Source organism: Corvus hawaiiensis, chromosome 6 (genome assembly GCF_020740725.1).
Source record: "Corvus hawaiiensis isolate bCorHaw1 chromosome 6, bCorHaw1.pri.cur, whole genome shotgun sequence".
Taxonomy (NCBI): Eukaryota; Metazoa; Chordata; class Aves; order Passeriformes; family Corvidae; genus Corvus; species Corvus hawaiiensis.
Genome location: NC_063218.1, coordinates 65,045,440 through 65,061,233, shown reverse-complemented (window position 1 = coordinate 65,061,233; position 15,794 = coordinate 65,045,440). Strand labels below are relative to the sequence as shown.

Below are 15,794 nucleotides of genomic sequence, written 5' to 3'. Positions count from 1 at the left end.
TTGTCAGGCTTTCCTGCAAGCACAGCAGATGCATTTATGTGTTTTAAGGCACACAGATGCACCCACTGTGCTCACAGGAACAGCACATAACTCTTGCTAACCCAGGTGTCCATTATAATGATGGCCACAACCTTTGTCTTGGGATGAAGAGGGATGCTCAAGGACGTGGGTGCACTTAGGACAGATGGTCAGTAGCTGACTTGTTGGGGTTTGGCTCCTAAACTCAGGCATTGATTTTGGCTTTCTTTATTGTAGCTGATGAAGAGGCTAACCCAGCCATCACGGGGTCTTCCAAGACAGCTGAGGTGGAGTTGTTTTGTGTCCAGTGTGGATTCATGTCACCAGTCATCCAAAAGCTAAGTTGGGGGCTGGGATCCAGAGGTGGGAGGATAGCAGGCTGGAAATTGCCAGGAGGGATTTAAAAATTAGCATAGGGGAAAGGGATGCCCTCTAAGGGGCCTCTTAAGCCAGCTGAAAGGAGTGGCTCTACTTGTGAACAGACCATAGGGTGTGCAGGACAGAGCAGTTCCAGTCTGTGTTGTGTTGTCCAGCGTGTCTTCTGTGTCTTTGTTCTCCCTTGGATCAGATCTCGGAGGCCTTTTCCCCTCAGGGGGCTTACTGCAAGTGTCAGCCATCATCTCCAGGTGCTTAAACATTCACTCTTGTCGGCACGATGCCGATCTCGTTTGTTCTTTTACGGTGGGCTTGGCTGTGTCTTGGCATCCCAAATCAGAAGTACCGAGTCAGGTGTCTTTTGAGGCCTTGTTCCCGGCTGTACTGCCATCCATCCTTTCCAGCTGTGAGCTGTAATGCCCTGGGGCTTGTAAGATTGTCAGGATATGGGAGCATTCTGAATGTGGCACTGTCTCACAGCCATCTTGATCATTGTGACTGACAGCTCTTAGAACAGGTCACTGTTCCAGTCTTTTCTTCTGCTCCTGAGAGCCTCCTGTGTCCACGGTTGCCATACCATTGGTCATCTCTTTTGGCATCATGTCGATCCTTGCTGTTGTTCTTCTTGCTGAGAGCTTTTTTAATCATCCTTGTGTCACACTGTAGCATCATGTGTTGTTTGTGTTTGGAACTGCTCTGTCCTGTGGAGTAGAGTGGGGGGTAGGTGGAGTGGGGTATGGGCACCAGGGGACCCGTGGGCAGGATGAGTACCAGCAATGGAGATGAGCATTGATTCCAGCACAGAACTGGGTGCTACTGGAGTTGCTGTATTAGTGATGGAACTGTAAGCATTTTTTTGTGTGTTTTACAGGTGGTCTGTAGCATTCAAACTGCTGGTCCAATGTGACAGAGACCCTTGCAGCAAGAGGTCATGGTGGAATGGTTTCAGATGGAAACTCCCCCGGCAATGTGATGCTTTTGGACCCTGTGTGGGCACGTGCCTTTCTGTTTTGTTTTGCCCCTTCTCCCCCTGGGAAGGTTGGTCATTGCTTGGCTTTTCAGGGGTGGTATAAACAGTGGCTGTGTTACAGGGTTGTTCTCTGTCTTTCTTTCTAGGAAGTGAAGCCAGATAGCAGCAGTCAAGGTCAAGTGAGCGAGGTGAGCAGTGACCGGTGGACAGAACCAGTTGTTATTGCTTGGGTGCCAAATTCTGGTGCAGCTCTAAGCATCCATTTGTGTGTTCCAGGTGTTCCACTTGTATTTTGCCTACCAGGGCTGAGCCCCCTTGCTGACCAGCTGACAGAGCTGGTTTGCCACCCTCGAGTTGCTCTTGCGAGCCCTCTGGAAGTATTACAGGAATCTGTGATGAAGCTGTTACCTTTTCCATTTGGAGGTGCTCTCTGGGTAGCCTTCAGCAATGGTTGAGGATTTGCAGCAAGTCGGGGAGGTGGGGAGGAGGAGCGAGGTCCCACTCAGGTTTCAGCAGTGCCACGGAACCTTGTCTCCTCTTAACTCAGGTGTGCCCTGCGACGACGGCATCGGCCTCTGAGTGTGGCCGGAGCAGGCGGGCCGAGGACCCGGGCATTCTTAGGAGATGGTGAGTAGTGGAATTGTTGGGTTTTGGCTGATGTGCTGTTCAGCTCATGCACTGATGTTTGGTTTTCTTTCCTGTAGCCAGCTAAGGGAGAACAGCCCACTGAGGGCAGGAGCTTCCCAGATGGCAAGGCGGCCGTCTTTTGCACCCGACGTGGATTCACATCCCCAGACATCCGAGAGATAAGTCGAGGGCTACACCCCACAGAGGGGATGAAAGCAGGGTGCTGGGTCGGGACTCATCAGGAGGGGTTTTTGAATAAGCTTTGGAGTCGGGGATGTCTGAGAAAGAGCCCCTTAGGCCACGTAAAGGGGAAGTCTCACTTTTGATCACAACGCTGAGGTGCACAGGGCAGAGCAGTCCCCGTGCGTGTCACTTGTGTATCATGTGTTCTGTGTCTTTTGGGCATCTTGTGTTGGATGTCTTTTGTCTTACCCCTTTGAGGGGATTATCCAAAATGCCAGGCATCATCCTTAGCATCTCCAATTCCACATTCCTCGGCCCGGTGCCGATACCGTTGAACCTTTGACCTGCGAGCTCGGACTCCATCGGAATCGCATCTCTCTTTAGAAGCGTTGAGTCAGACGTCTTTTATGGTCTTGTTCTGAGCTGTATCAGCAGCTGTGCACCACAGTGATCCATTATAGTGGATTAGGACTTGTAAGGATGTGGAGATAGATAGAGGATGCTGATGGTGCAGTTCTCAGGCATCCATCTTTGTGGTTTTGCCAGGTGGCTCCTGGAATGAGTCCTTCTGTTGGCATCTTCTTCTGCCAGGTTTCTTCGAGCCTCATTGGCTCATTGTTGGTCTTGCCTAGGTCATCTCATTGTGCCTTCTCTTGGTCCCTGTGGTCATTCTTCTTGCTGAGAGTTTTCTCTCCTTGTTGCATCCCGTCATTTGTCATCTCCTGCATGACAGGCCTCTGTGTGTGCTTGGCCTGGAGCTGCTCTGCCCTGCTGCATAGTCTGGGGTGTGGGTGTAATGGGACTAAGACTGTACTGTTCATTTCTCGATGGATGGTATTCCTAGGTTGATGCAGGATGGCTGGAACTGTTAAGTTACCATGCAGCACCTTGACTTGTGTAATAACTTTCTTTCAGAGGCAGATGGATTAAATCCCTGGCAGAGTGCCCCATACCAGGTGAGGGGGTTCCCATGGGAAGGTCAGTCGCTGTTTGTCTTTGCAAGGGCATTGTAAATGGTGACTGTTACAGCCTTGTTCCATGTCTTTTTTTTTTTTTTTTTTTTTTTTTTTTTTTTTTTTAGGAAGTAATGCTGGATATTGGCAGTCAAGGTTGATGGAGTGAGGTGAGCAGTGAGCGGTGGACAAAATGAGTTGTTACGGCCTTGGTGTTTCAATTTTTGGTGCAGCTCTAAGCATCCATTGTTGTTTGTGTGTTTTAGGTGGTCCACTTGCAGGATGTCCTGGCCCTGGATGCTGGAGGGTGCAAGCCTAAGGTATAGGTGTGGTGTACTTCAGTCGGAGCAGGGAGGCTGTGGTTTCACAGTCTCTCAGCATGTTTCCTGTGGTTTTGCTTTGCTTCTCTGCAGGTGCTGCTGCCGCCCTGGGCGTGCCAAGGGCCAGAGGTGAGCAGGTGAGTTGGCATTTAGGTGGGGTGGCTGATAGGCCAGCGGTCTATGGCAGCGTGCTGAGCGTGTCCCTTTTCATTGTGCAGGTTTGTCCTGGCCACCTCCAGAGTCAGATCAAGATTTGAGGTGAGCCGGGGCAGTGGTGTGGAGTAGCCCAGGGATGCTCTTGTTGAGGGCAACAGTGACGTTTTCTATTTTGTTGTCTTAGGTACCGTGAGCAGGTGTGGAGCTGAAGTTTGGAAAGAGCAGGTAAGCGATGAGCCTCGGCAGTTTCGAGGGAGGGGGCCTCGCGGAAGGGGTCTCTTTTGGCGTGTGTTGTCAGAGGCTGAATTTTCTCCTTGTTCTCCATCTTTCACAGCTGCCAGAGCGGACCGTGGGGAATGTGTTGACATTTGTGGTGCTGATGCATTTTTTCTGTTCAGGATGGATTTTGCCTGCTTGTCTTCAGAGAGCTAAGTGTTGGGAGCTGTGGTTGGGAGAAGGGAAAAACCTTTGGAGTTCCAGGAGGCAATTGGAAGTTAGCTTAGAGGAGAGGGCTGTTGTGGGAGGGCCCCTTGGAAGCAAAGGGAGAGGGTTTCTCCTCAGCATCACCCGAGCCTTTGCTGGGCAGGGCAGTTCCAACCCATCTCTGTGTTGTCATGAGCTTCGTGTCATCGGCCTTTGAGTCTCGCCATCATCGTGGATCTTTTTGCCCGAGGAGCTCGCCTTCGGGTCTGGCACGATTGCCACGGTCTCCATTTTACCTCCTCGCTGGCGTAGCCGCCCACAGGCATCTTGGCCACTTGCTGGTTGGTCACGTTTTGCAACGTCGCTTCAGCCTTTGGTGGCAGAGTCCTTCCCTAGGGATCCCTTTGTATCTCCTGGCAGTCATTGCCTCCTTCTCTAGGCCTGCCGAGCTTCTCAAGCATCCTCTTAGCAGCTTTGGCACTGGCTTCTTGGAAGGAGTTACGTTTCACTGTCGCGTGCTGCTGCCATAGAGCCTTCTTTCCTTCGGCATTGCCAGCCTCTGGCTCATCTTGCTCTAGGAATCTTGTGCCCATTGCTGGGCAGGTTCAGCTCGTGCCTGTGTTATGTCATTTGTGTCCATGTTCTGTAGTTTGTGTCCATCCTCTCCTGTGTCACAGGGCTTTGTTACGTCTCGGTGCTTTATCGGCCTCGTTCTGGGCCGTAGCGGCAGCGGGGGTCTCTGCTCACATCCTTTCCCGGATCGGGCTCGTTCCGGCATCTTTACAGTTTTGCTTTTGGAGACCAGAAGAAGTACACAAGATGTTCTCATCCATCTTCCTTCTCACTTTTGGTAGTATCTTCTTTTCCTGGGCCATGGACTTCTCTATGAAGTGTATTAGACCCTCCTCACTGTGGTAGTGCCATAGGTTCCATTGTCTCAAAGCATGTCGAGCTCAAGAATTTATCTTCTGAGAGTTATCTCAAGTCCTCGTGTCATCTTTGCTTCTATTTGGTGTGCTTACACTTGGAGTTGCCCTGCCCTGGCCCGTAGAGTCGTGGCTGGGTTGAACAGTTGTAAAACTCTGTGGTTCATCTCTTGTCTGTGGGGTTTTGTGTAGAAAACTTATGGGCCTGGTGTAGGGGGATAACTCCGAGCTGTCAGCTCCTTGTAGACTGCCTCATGTTGTCTTGCAGGTCCCCAAGGCCGATTCCCATCCCTGCAGTCACCGATGCTACCGCTTTTCCCAGAATCTGCCCTTCCAGGTCATGGAGCAGCAGTTGGAAGATGTGTTGATGTGTCTTTGTCAGTGGAGTGTTGTGAGTAAGGGCTGCAGTCAGTGTGTGAGCTGAAGAAGGGGTGTCTGTCTGTGAGGGTGTGTGTCTGTCTGTGTGTGCGTGTGTCAGTCTGTGAGAGCGTGTGTGTTGACTGGTTCTAACCTTGTGTGTGTGATTTTTGCCTTTCAAGTTTTTCAATGAATTTTTAACTTTATAATAAGAAAACACCCAGCTGTGAGGTTTTTTTTCCTCCCCCATCTGGGTTTTGTTTTTCCTTGGTCCCATCCTGTCTGTGAGGCGATGTTCATCACTGAGGTTTGGGTGCAGCCAAACAAAGAGCCTCCATAACAGGGTGGAGAGTACACAGTGGAGGTTAGGAATACAGGGAAAAGGTGCACCAGCCCTTACACCACCCCTAACAGCACCATTTTCCCCCTAGCATCAGCACAGTGCAGTAACCCTGGTGCTGCCTTTTCCTGGTCTTAAAATCAAGAGTCAGACATGGTTAGAAGGGGAAAAGGGATTTTACCTTGGTATTTATTGTAAGGACCCTTAGGTGCACACGTCCAGGTCATATGCATCGAGATGCACCCCCCTGAGTCTGTCTTTTTTCCCCCCAACATTGGGTATAACATTATAGGCTTGACTAATTAGCAGATCTATCAAAGATTCCCCAATGAGAGGCTCAAGTGAGCCCCCCTCCCCAAGGAACCTTCCCCTGGATGGTTCTATCTTGGTTTACAGAATGTGTTCTGGAGAGGTCCTTGGGGTCTGGGGCACACTGGTCCCTGGCTACGAAGCTTCTAAAATGTTGAGTCTCTCAGCTTGACAAACAAGTCTAAGAATGTAGGCAAAAAGCACTAGGAATACAGAAGTTGTAAAAAGGTATAACAGGGGTATAAAAGAAAAGGCAAAAATCTTCATGGCATCATTTCCCCCCTTTTAGAGACTAACAAAATTTTATCTTGTCTAGTCTCTACTCTACTCTGTTCTTTACCCACAGAACCGGTTTACACAACCAGCTGCTCCACAGGAAATTACACAGATAATAACTACAATGACAGCTATTATGAATATTTCTTTTACCCAGGGCCAGTTTTGTAACCATGAGGTAAGGGTCTCAAAAATATGATCAAATTTTAAGGTGTTATTTCTAGAAGCTACTTCATGTAGAATTTGAGTTCCCTCCCAAATTTCATCCAAATCTTTCTTAATTCTTCCACTTTGGTCCACATAAGAACAACACGAGGTATTGACAATAGCACATACACCTCCTTGTGCAGCAAGTATGACATTGAGAGCTATCCTGTTTTGCATAACTGCATGGGACAGTCAACTTGCTCCTGTAAGGCTGAAATTGCAGCTGCAGTGTGCTGCTCAATACATTCAATGACAGCTGAGATGTTTACAATTGCTCTCTCCAGTTCAACTACTCCACAAGCGGGTACAAGGGCTCTGATTATGCTATGAAAAAGTGTGGGACGTTCAATGAGGAGATTAAGAGATCTTTTTCTCCTCTCATTTGGTTTTTCAAGATGGTCAAATATTGCTATATTTGGGACCACAGCCCCAATAGCACAAGCCTGGTCTTTGTTCACGGGCATAACTTTCCAGGCCTTATCACCCCATATCCAATACAACCCCGTCCCAAAGGGCTGAGCCAGTCTCCACCCTGTCACTTTCATCTTTGCTGCAATTCTTGGGTCTGTTATTTCCCTGAAATGGGTCTGATGACAATATGAAGGAAGAACAGCTTTTCCTGTGGCGTTTACAATTGCACAAGGAACCTTATAGTTTGCATGCTCCACCAGGCCCCTCACGGTAATGGGGGGCAGAAGGGTGCTATTAATTGGTTCCCACGTTTCCGTGCGGTTCTCTTCCCTTAAAATGCCAATCAATGGCCAGTGACCCTTCCCATCTAGGGGTGGTAACTGAGTACAGCTCCAGCAATCGCTCTTACTAAGAATTTTGGACACGTTTTGGACCACAGTCTTATGCAAATCATGGGGTGAACCTTGAACCATGGTTACCAGTTGGGCAAACAGCAAACATGTAAAAAACAGTTTAAACTGGATCAGTCTCTGTCTTCTTGGTGATTTTGGGAGCAGAAGCTTTCTTCACCCTGGAGCAGTGAATCCAGGATCCCTTGCCAGCAACCTTGACCGCAGTAGAAGTGGTCAGCAAAACCTGGAAAGGTCCCCCTGCTTGCAAGGGGTTGATGTCCCAGCACTTGATGTAGACCCAGTCTCCAGGCTGGAATGGATGAGCAGCTGTGTCCAATCCTATTGGTTTGGATAACACAACGAATCTCTGGAGCTTCTGCAAAGTGGAACTCAGAGCCATTAAATATTTCTGCAAATCGTTTTTACCTCTCCTATGAACTTCCCCCGGGATCTGTGGAACCTGGTATGGCCTGCCATATAATATTTCATAGGGACTGATGTTGTCCCTTTGCCTTGGCTGTATGCAGACTCTCAGCAAGGCTATGGGCAGGGCTTGAACCCATGTCATGGATGTCTCTTGACAAATCTTGCCCATCTGGGTTTTGAGGGTCCTGTTCATGCGTTCAACTTTGCCACTGGCCTGGGGCCTGTATGGTGTGTGCAGGTCCCAGGTAAGTCCCAAAATCCTGCTAACTTCCCCAACCACTGTTGCTACAGAATGTGGTCCCCTATCTGATGACATTCCCAAAAGAACCCCCAAATCTTGGTATTATATGGTCGAGCAAAGCTTTCACTCCTTCTTTTGCGGTGTTGGTGCGACAGGGGAAAGCCTCAGGCCATCCACTGAAGGTGTCAGCCAGTACCAGTATATACCTGCATCCCTCTTTGTGTGGCATCTCAGCAAAATCTATTTGCCAGTAATCTCCCGGGAGCTCTCCTGTCTTTGTCACTCCTAACACAACTCTCTTGCTTGTGTCAGGGTTGTTTTTACCGCAGGTTTCACGCTTGTTTGTTACAGATTGTACAATATCAGTCATTCCTCTCCCTATCACTACTTTCCTTAAATGTTTTAAAAGATTTTCTGTTCCCCAGTGGGTACTTTCATGCTCTCATTGGGCTATTTCCCGAAGGATCGGGGTGGAACTACAACTTGTCCTACTGGGGTAACAGCCCACCCACCTTCTTTGATTTCAGCCTTAAGGAACTTAATTAATTTGTGATTCCTCTGATCATATTTTGGGGTAAATGATGACAAATCTATCTCTTTCTGTGGTACCACTGCAAACCCTCAGTGCAGCACAGCTCAGTAAGCCTGGTGCTGGGATAACCCTGGAACCCTCAGAGGAGGACAAGGCCCACACCAAAAAGGTAGGGATGGCAGCTGCAGGCTGGAGAGCGACAGGTAGGGGTTGGGGGCTGGGGCGCGTAGAGCAGGAGTGAGGGGTTCCAGGCAGCAAGAGCAGTGAGGGGTATAAAGTAGAGGGGGTTAAAGGTTAGGGGATAAAGGGACAAAAGTCAGGGCAGGGGTTGGGGAGTCAGGGAGTCAAAGGTCAAGGTGATCAAGGTCAAAGCAGAGAGGTCACATGTAGAAGGTTGGGGAAAAGGTCATAGGGCTCAGGGGTCAAAGGTCATGTGGTCAAGTGTCATGGGTCAAAGGGCAAGGGTCAAAGGGCAAAGGTTGGGGTCAAAGGTCAAGGCTCAAGGTGTGAAGGTGGATGGTCGAGAGTCAGGGATCAAAGGTCAGGGGTCAGGGATCAAAGGTTGGCTAGTCAAGGAATGGGTCAAGGGGTCAAAGGTCAAGGCTCGGGCTCAGGATTAGAGGTTCCAGCATGATTTTCCATGGTGGTTCCCAGTGTGGGGACACGGGGTGTGGGGTCAGTGGCGCCGGGGGCGGGCAGGAGCCCCGTGGGCAGTGGCCGGCAGCGGCGGGGACGCCTCCGTACGGGTCGCGCCCCTCCACTGCCAGCAGAAGCCCCCCTGCGCCGTGCGGTGCCCGGCCGCGCTCCTTGCCCTCCCCGCCGCTGCCTTCCCGCACTCCCACCGCACCCCCTGCTCCCCTCCAGCCCAGGGAAATGCAGGAAAACACAAAATCATCGAGGTGGAACAGTCACCGGAGCTGCCCGAGCCATCCCCCCGCCTGAAGGCGGCAGCTGCCCAGAGCCAGGGGCACCCAGCAGGATGCAGCTCCTCTTTCCCAGGAGCTGGAGGCAGGGTTTCCCAGGCAGGGGGAGCAGGGAGAATTTCAGCTCCCAGCAGCTCTCTGGGAGTGCTGGATGGACTCTGGGCTGAGCCAGGTGGGAGGTGTGGGGGGTGTTCATGTCCCCAGGAGCTGCTCAAATCCACCTTAAACTCCTGGAATGGTCTGTGCTGGCAAGAACCTTACAGACCATCCTGTTCAGCCCCTTGCCATGGTCAGGGACACCTTCCTGGGGTGTCTATGCCAGAGTGGTGGAATGGGCAGGACTTTCTCCCTGAGCCCAGTCCCGGGCGAGATTGGGGTTCCCATGGGAAGAAGCCTGTGAGCTGCATTTCCGGAGCTGGGAGGCTCCATGCCTGGGAGTGTTTCCAGTACTGCTCTTTGGCTTTTTCCATAACTGGGCATGATGTTTCTCCCCAGAGCAAGGTGGTTTTCCCTGGATTGTTGGGGTTACACTGTTTACAATCTGGTTTAGACCCAGGAAAGCAAAGCAAGCTGAGTCTCTGAGCATAAACCAGAAAGAACCTGGAAGGTTCAAAATATCCCCAGAAATGAGATTAAAACCAAACGAGGTCAGATGTTGTTGCCAAAAAATGGATGTATTTTATTTAATAGTAAAAGAGGCAAAGAAAAGGGAAGAGAAAAGAAAGGGAGAAAGAAGTGTGCGTGGGGGGTGGGGGAACAGGGAGAGGTGACGGGGGTAGGTGGAAGCCCATCACCCCTCTGAGGGTGCCAACGACGTCTCGTTGCTCCCCTCCATCCGCTCCGCTGCTGGTGAGGGTCCCCCGTGGGCGCCGTGGCCATCCCGCTCCATGCTGCCACAGCCGAAGGGTGCAGAATTCCGTGGGTTAATGCACACTTTGGGCCAGGCGGGAACGCCCACGTGCCTCTCTTGCAGGGGCCGGCTTGACACTGTCCCTTGCAACACTGAGGGTCTGTGGCATCATCTCTGGTGCTCTGCTGCAGGGTCTGGGGGCCCCTGTGCTGGGCCATGTCACCCCTTCTGCTGTGGATGAGCTTCCTCCCCCCGGTGAGCACCCCGCAGCTGGGCTCTGCACAGTGGAGGATGGGCGGTCACTGCACCTCTGACCAGAGGCTTTTCCAAGGTACCCAGAGCCTCTCCTCCCTCCACCCCTTGGTGCCAGGGTCTGTGTGAGCCTGGCAGCTGATCGCCCTGGGGCTGTGGTCCCCACCTTGGAGGTGTTAAGCCCGTGCTCAGTGAATGTCCCCAGCCCTGAGTTGTTACTTTATCTTATCTTCATCAGCGAGCGGTGTCAGGCCTCAGGGCCCCATTCAGGGTGTTCCAGTCTTCTCTTCAGCTTTTGTAATACAGTTTTAAAAGTCCTTTAAGAAAATGTTTAAGTCATAACATATAATATCTCAGTCTCTGACAATCCACCCCGTGACTTAAACTTTTCTTCTGATTTTTCTTCAGTTTGTGGGTTGCCCACAGTGGGTGATTTGTAGAGTGGTTAGTAAGAGAAAAGATAGAAGAAGTAACAATGCAAGTAATACAATAGTTATTCCAATCGTCAAAAATGTGAATTGCAATTATTAATCCAATGCTTATTAGTAAGCGCCTCCCACCCCGTGAACCCAAAAATCAGTTTTCTTTATTTGGCAGTGGGTGTGAGAGATTCCCCAATATGGTATTTCTTGGACGTTGCCTTAATATGTTTTGAAATCGATCATAGAGTTACACAGCGGGTTTGAATTTTTAAATTCCTAATCTAATTGCACCCTGGAAGAAATGTGAATATGTTTGTTGAAAATGTGTGCTTCTGCATACTTCAAGGCTGAAAACTAGGTTGTTTTCTTGACTGCGTTCACATATAGTTGGAAGCATTTCATTGGTAGTATTCCTGCTCCGCTGGGTAAGTCTATGAAAGAATTAACTTTTATCATATTAAATTAAAAACATTTTCTTACAAAAGATTTTCATGCAAACACATATCTACATCTCAGCTATGTTTCATTTATCAAGGAATAGATTATAACACTATTGTAATTTAATTTTGACACAAAACAGAAGCTGTAGTTTTGTTATCGGTGGGATTAAAAAAAAGCCAACAAAAAAAAGAGAAAGAAGAAATAAAAAAGAAATTAATTTTCTTTTAAATTTAGTTGTCCTTTTGAACTTTAGTAGCATGATCAAAAGAAGTGAGGTAGAATTAAAATGTTCTTGGACATAGGAAACTTAACAGTACATTAACGATGTTTAAGTAGGTTTGAGAGTTGGTAGAAGGCTGCTTTTCATTTAATCTTACATTCTGTTAGGATTTTTTAGTTCACTAATTGATAATTCTTGAAGAGAAAAAAGAATTAGCCAAATTATAATGATTCCAAGGTAGAACTGGGAAAAACATATATGTAAGATTTCATTTATATATATGTTCTTGTACCAACTTTCAAAAAACAAACAAACCTTCATAAGACCTTTTGCCACACTATCTCAGCAAAAGAACTCAAACTTAACAATATATAAAATAAATTGATTTGCTTGTAATGCAAACACAAACAAATTGCAAACATTAATAAATTAATTGACAAGGCAAGCAGTCAGGATGACAATTTAAAAGTTGCACTGGTTCTCACACAGCTCTATTTCATCTGTTGGTAGGTTCCTATAAAAGAAAAGTAAAAATTCGGCCTACTACAGACTGATCTTAAAACAAGAACTTCTTGTAGTTATTAGAAAGTCACAGAGCTTAAAGTGAAGAGATGGTTATCACACCTAGGTGTGAATGTGCTGCTTGCAGTTTTGCTGCTCCCGAATTCATTCTCCTTTTCTTCAGTGCAGGGCTGTTTGGATTCCTAGAAAGAGAAAAGAAGCTTCCCAGGCAAAATATGCCCGTGTAAAGCAAGTTGTTAATTGCATCAATTTGTTATTATTATTAGGTTTCATGTCCCACAGGTTGTTTTTCAACGGGGTCCCCTCCAATTGATTGGATGTTCTGTGGAGTGAGTGGTTTAGGCATTCGGGATGCCTTTTTCTCCTCTTTTTTTTTTTTTTCCAGGGCATTTCTGCCTGGAGCAGTTAGTCTTATCAGTTTTGCAGATAACATTTGCTCCTTTTATTCACCCAGCCTTTTTTTGTGTTTTCATTGCATTTTATTGATTAGATTCTAATTTTGCCAGGCTTATGGCCAAATTTCGATTTTTCAGTAGCCATACAGGTATCGTTTTGGTGGTAATTTTCTGACCCTTGCCAGTTTTAATTCAGGGTCTACATGCTACTTTAGACCACGCTTCAGAGAATGTTACAGGTTCAAAACTTCTCAGTTTTTTCCCCTGTAAAATTCTCTGTCATTTGCATTCCAAAATTTTCTTTGGACATGACAGTCAAGTGCAGCAGCCGGCGGATGGTTTTGCCTGCAGCCTCTTGTAACTCTGGCCCTGCTAGCAGAGCAGAGAATTTAAACAACACTGACTACTTGGATGTTACAGAAACCATTTCAGTGCACAGACCATCCCCGCAGAAGATGACCTGGCACCAAATTCATTCAACAAAGGAAACAAAGCTTATGCACTCTATTTTATGCTACCACGAATTTGGGGGTGATCTTTCCCAGAGGGTGCCCAGCATAAAAGCAAATTTATAAAAGTCTCACCCCTCTCTCTGGGAAGGTACCTCTTCTACCAAACCAAACAAAGTTACAAACACTGCAGTAGTCTCTCTCGAAGGATACCCATTAAAAATTTTCTCTAAGGTCCTACTCCTTCCACCTCGTGAGCACCTAGTGTTTACCAAAGTTACAAGTCGCAAAGTAAAAAATCTCAGTTACGAGTCGAAAAATAACTTTGCAACCTCCCAAGTCTTTTACCTACAGGATTGCCAATTTCCCAGACCTTGGGCCTCGGGGGCACCGTTTAGGCACGGGTACACGTGCAAACACACAAGCAACCGACCAAACAAAAGAGTAAGACAGAGTAAGAAAGGTAGAGAGGTGTTAGGAAATGTTTAAAATGATCGATCATAAGAATTAGCAATTCATTGATTTTTTGGAAACAACACTCTCATTTTTAGGGGATCCTGCCGACTATGCCATTAAGATGTTACAATCCGGTTTAGAGCCAGGAAAGCAAAGCAAGCTGAGTCTCTGAGCATAAAACCGGAAGGAACCTGGAAGGTTCAAAATATCCCCAGAATTGAGATTAGAACCAAACGAGGTCAGATGTTGTTGCCAAAAAATGGATGTATTTTATTTGATAGTAAAAGAGGCAAAGAAAAGGGAAGAGAAAAGAAAGAGAAAAAGAAAAGTGTGCGTGGGGGGTGGGGGAACAGGGAGAGGTGACGGGGGTAGGTGGAAGCCCATCACCCCTCTGAGGGTGCCAACGACGTCTCGTTGCTCCCCTCCATCCGCTCCGCTGCTGGTGAGGGTCCCCCGTGGGCGCCGTGGCCATCCCGTTCCATGCTGCCGCAGCCGAAGGGTGCAGAATTCCGTGGGTTAATGCACACTTTGGGCCAGGCGGGAACGCCCACGTGCCTCTCTTGCAGGGGCCGGCTTGACACTGTCCCTTGCAACACTGAGGGTCTGTGGCATCATCTCTGGTGCTCTGCTGCAGGGTCTGGGGGCCCCTGTGCTGGGCCATGTCACCCCTTCTGCTGTGGATGAGCTTCCTCCCCCCGGTGAGCACCCCGCAGCTGGGCTCTGCACAGTGGAGGATGGGCGGTCACTGCACCTCTGACCAGAGGCTTTTCCAAGGTACCCAGAGCCTCTCCTCCCTCCACCCCTTGGTGCCAGGGTCTGTGTGAGCCTGGCAGCTGATCGCCCTGGGGCTGTGGTCCCCACCTTGGAGGTGTTAAGCCCGTGCTCAGTGAATGTCCCCAGCCCTGAGTTGTTACTTTATCTTATCTTCATCAGCGAGCGGTGTCAGGCCTCAGGGCCCCATTCAGGGTGTTCCAGTCTTCTCTTCAGCTTTTGTAATACAGTTTTAAAAGTCCTTTAAGAAAATGTTTAAGAGATGAAATATAATATTTCAGTCTCTGGCATACACACTGGCTGTTTGACAGCTCTGTTGTCTCTTTGTCCTGAATGGAGGAGCGAGGAACGGGGGGTGCTCCCGACTGTCACAGGGATGTGGGAACAGCCCAGTTCCAGTGAGGAATGTGACGCCCAGCTCGTGGCGTGTGCCCTGAGATGGTCTTTGCTGTTGTTTTGTCCTTAGAGCCTGTTGGAGTGCTGGCCTGGATTTGGGAGGAGCCAAGTCGCCTGGAGCAGTGAGGTTTTTCCTGTCAGAAATCCATGCTGGGGATGTTTTCCCTGGCTGTCCCAAGGGGAAGGAACAGCTCTGGAGTTTTTGCAGCCACAGGCTGGGGATGCATCCCCTGAAAACCGGTTCAGGCTCGTTCATCTGACTCTGCCCCCGACCTGTGGCTTCCAGGGAGCCTTCTGGTCTTGTGGATATTCCCAGGAAAGGATATTCCAGCACCTGCTTTTTAAGCCAGGAATTCCAAGCCCAGTAAGTCGGTCACATTCTATGGGAGCTGCCCCAATGGTGGGATGGCAGAGGGCACACCCGACGCTGCTGTTTGGGACATTCCTGACTGGAACGGGAGCCAGCTGGGCATTTTGGAGCGCTGAGGCCACCAGGACAGCCTTGAGTGGCATTCCCAGGCAATGCTGAGACATCCCATGGCTGTGGCACGTGGCAACACATGCCTGATGTGGAGCAGAGAGAGGAAGGGAGAAATTCTGAGCTGATGGGAGGAACGGAATTGGGCTTTCCAGAATGGAATTGGTATAGGTGCTGATGGTATCATGGAATCATGGGGTGGCTTGGAAGGGACACAAAGACCCTCTGGGCTCTGTTATCCCATCCCATGGCAAAGAACACGTCCAAAACTGCTTCCTCACCCTCATGGGATGGCAATGGGCGTTGGGAGCTCTGGCGGGAGCACCTGGAGACCAGGTAAGAATAGCAATGGGATTGTTTTGGCTGCTGCTGGATGTGGTTTTCTCTTTTCAAGATGTTCCTCTGATTGATGTTTTCACAGGAGCTTTCTAGGCCTCATTTGAGGATAATTCCAAGAATTTGGAAGTCGTTGGAAAAGAATGAGGAAAGAAGGTGAACCTGATCCATTTCTAGTAATTCTGAACTTCTCTTGCAGCACCGTTCCAGGGGAAAGCTGGTGAAAGGATAAAGATGCAGAGGAACAAGTGTTGTAAACCCCCCTGCCTCCCTGACAAAGCAAACCTTTCTGCAATCCCAGTAAATCTCTTGGAGAAACTGTGGGATCATAAGGTTTCCCAGGAAAGGAAAAGTAAGGACAGAGATGAGGAAAGAGGCTTCCAATTAATGATTTGATGGAGGTAGGAATGATTCTTGTATGTTTGATGCACCCCTTTTTAT

The 15,794-nt window shown here is 48.8% G+C and overlaps 1 long non-coding RNA gene across 1 annotated transcript; it reads left to right on the top strand.

Moving 5' to 3' along the window:
• The first annotated feature begins 1,447 nt into the window (after positions 1 to 1,447).
• LOC125327420 lies at positions 1,448 to 15,546 on the top strand. Its single transcript, XR_007204234.1, has 11 exons — positions 1,448 to 1,551; positions 1,640 to 1,786; positions 1,911 to 1,990; positions 2,068 to 3,151; positions 3,255 to 3,296; positions 3,393 to 3,446; positions 3,665 to 3,704; positions 3,787 to 3,827; positions 5,220 to 5,342; positions 14,610 to 14,903; positions 15,439 to 15,546. It is a non-coding gene; the product is annotated as an uncharacterized LOC125327420 (long non-coding RNA).
• Positions 15,547 to 15,794: the final 248 nt, after the last annotated feature.